Below are 3246 nucleotides of genomic sequence, written 5' to 3' on the forward strand. Positions count from 1 at the left end.
AGGAAGTCTCCGCTGTCCAAGAAGAGACTAATATTTTGCAGGAAGCTATGGAAGAAGAAATTGATGAAACTATGAGCTCATTGGATGAAAAAGATGAGGAGGAGAGCGAAGAACAAGAGGAGGAAGAGCGGATTGATCACCCGTGCCCACCTTCTAATGAGAGTAACTCTTCAACTCATACATTGTTTAATTCCCCTTCGTGTTTATCGAAGGATGATTGCTATGATGACTGTTATGATCCCTGTGATTCTTTTGAAATATCCCTTTTTGATGATGCTTGCTATGCTTGTGGCCAAGATGCCAATATGAATTATGCTTATGGAGATGAACTTGCTATAGTTCCTTATGCTAAACATGAAATTGTTGCTATTGCACCCACGCATGATAGTCTTATTATCTTGAATTCTCCCAACTACACTTTATCGGAGAAGTTTGTGCTTATTAAGGATTATATTGATGGGTTGCCTTTTACCATTGCACATGATGATTTTGATAGGTATAATATGCATGTGCTTGCTGCTCCTACTTGCAACTATGTCTCCACCTCTCTATGTTTCCAACACGATAGAATTGCAAGAAACTGTTTATACTATGCATTGGCCTTTACTATGTGTGCATGAATTGTTCTTTTATGACATGCCGATGCATAGGATGAGAGTTAGACTTCGTAATTACATGATTTATGTTACTTTGTGCTCACTACTAAATTACAAATCATTGTTAACTAATTGGCTTTGATATACCTTGGGATCCGGGTGGATCCATTACTTGAGCACTATATGCCTAGCTTAATGGCTTTAAAGAAAGCACTGCCAGGGAGACAACCCGGAAGTTTTAGAGAGTCATTTATTTCTGTTGAGTGCTTTCATATAGTTTAAAAAACAAAAAAATAAAGAGGGGAACCTAAAAACTTTTCAAAAAGGAAAGTGAAAGTGAGAAAGACAAGCATTGTTGAAGTGGGAGAGCTCCTTGAACTTTGTTCATGCTCACGGAAACTTTGTGAATCTTGATTACAGAAATTTTCATCAAAAATAATTATCCCCTTGTACAATTCCATTGTATTATAAAAATCATGTGCCAAGGTTTGCCTTTAGGATGTTTACAATGCTTGTTGGTTTGTACGGTGCAGGACAGAAACTTTGGCTGTAGTGCGCGATTTTGCATTTTTAACTGGAACGTCAATTGGTTATGATTATTTTTTCAATGTATTTCTATACAACTTGTTTATTTTTTCTAATTTTGGTAGAATTTTTGGGGTACCTGAAGTATGGTGGATGTTCAGATTGCTACAGACTGTTCTGTTTTTGACAGATTCTGTTTTTGATGCATAGTTTGCTTGTTTTGATGAATCTATCAATTTATATCAGTGGATTAAGCCATGAAAAAGTTATATTACAGTAGACACAATGCAAAAACAAAATATGAATTGGTTTGCAACAGTACTTAGAGTGGTTATTTGCTTTATTATACTAATGGATCTTACCGAGTTTTCTGTTGATGTTTTGTGTGGATGTAGTGTCTAATCGAGGATGTTTCGATGTGAGAAGAAGGAAGAGAGGCAAGAGCTCAAGCTTGGGGATGCCCGAGGCACCCCAAGTAAATATTCAAGGAGACTCAAGCGTCTAAGCTTGGGGATGCTGGGGAGGCATCCCCTCTTTTTTCAACAAGTATCGGTATGTTTTCGAATTCGTTTCGTTCATGCATTATGTGCAAGTCTTGGAGTGTCTTTTGCATTTAGTTTTCATTTTTCTTTTATGCACCATGCTGGTATGAGATAGTCCTTGGTTTATTTATAGAATGCTCATTGCACCTCACTTAAATCTTTTGAGTACGGCTTTATAGAATGCTTCATGTGCTTCACTTATATCATTTGAAGTCTGGATTGCCTGTTTCTCTTCACATAGAAAACCGCCATTTGTAGAATGCTCTTTTGCTTCACTTATATTTGTTAAAGCGTGGGCATATCTTTTGTAGAAAGAATTAAACTCTCTTGCTTCACTTATATCTATTTAGAAAGATGACAGGAATTGGTCATTCACATGGTTAGTCATAAAATCCTACATAAACTTGTAGATCGATGAATATGATATGTTTGATTCCTTGCAATAGTTTTGCGATTTAAAGATGGTGATATTAGAGTTATGCTAGTGGGTGGTTGTGGATTGTAGAGACAGTTGTGTTGAGGTTTGCAAGTCCCGTAGCATGCACGTATGATAACCGTTGTGTGACAAATTTGAAGCATGGGGTGTTTCTTTGATTGTCTTCCTTATGAGTGGCGGTCGGGGACGAGCGATGGTCTTTTCCTACCAATCTATCCCCCTAGGGGCATGCGTAGTAGTACTTTGATTCGAGGGCTAATAAACTTTTGCAATAAGCGTATGAGTTCTTTATGACTAATGTGAGTCCATGGATTATACGCACTCTCACCTTTCCGCCTTTGCTAGCCTCTTCAGTACCGTGCATTGCCCTTTCTCACCTCGAGAGTGGTGCAAACTTCGCCGGTGCATCCAAACCCCGTGATATGATGCGCTCTATCACACATAAGCCTCATTATATCTTCCTCAAAACAGCCACCATACCTACCTATCATGGCATTTCCATAGCCATTCCGAGATATATTGCCATGCAACTTTCATCATCATCATATTCATGACTTGAGCATTCATTGTCATATTGCTTTGCATGATCGTAAGATAGCTAGCATGATGTTTTCATGACTTGTCCATTTTTTGATGTCATTGCTATGCTAGATCATTGCACAGCCCGGTACACCGCTGGAAGCATTCATATAAAGTCATATCTTTGTTCCAGTATCGAGTTGTAATATCGAGTTGTAAGTAAGTAAAAGTGTGATGATCATCATTATTAGAGCATTGTCCCCAAAAAGAAAGAAAAGAAAGGCCAAAAAAAGAAAGGCCAAAGAAAAAAGAAGAGAAAAAAAGGAAAGGCCAAAGAAGCCTAAATAAAAAAGGGGGGGCCAAAGAAGCCCACCAAAAAAATAATTAAATAAATAAATAAAAAGGGGCAATGTTACTATCTCTTTTTCCACACTTGTGCTTCAAAGTAGCACCATGTTCTTCATGTAGTGAGTCTCATATCTTGTGCTTCAAAGTAGCACCATGTTCTTCATATAGATTGTCTCCTATGTTGTCATTTTCATATACTAGTGGGAATTTTCATTATAGAACTTGGCTTGTATATTCCAACGATGGGCTTCCTCAAATGCCCTAGGTCTTCATGAGCAAG

The sequence above is a fragment of the Triticum aestivum genome, chromosome 1B (assembly GCF_018294505.1).
Source record: "Triticum aestivum cultivar Chinese Spring chromosome 1B, IWGSC CS RefSeq v2.1, whole genome shotgun sequence".
Taxonomy (NCBI): domain Eukaryota; kingdom Viridiplantae; phylum Streptophyta; class Magnoliopsida; order Poales; family Poaceae; genus Triticum; species Triticum aestivum.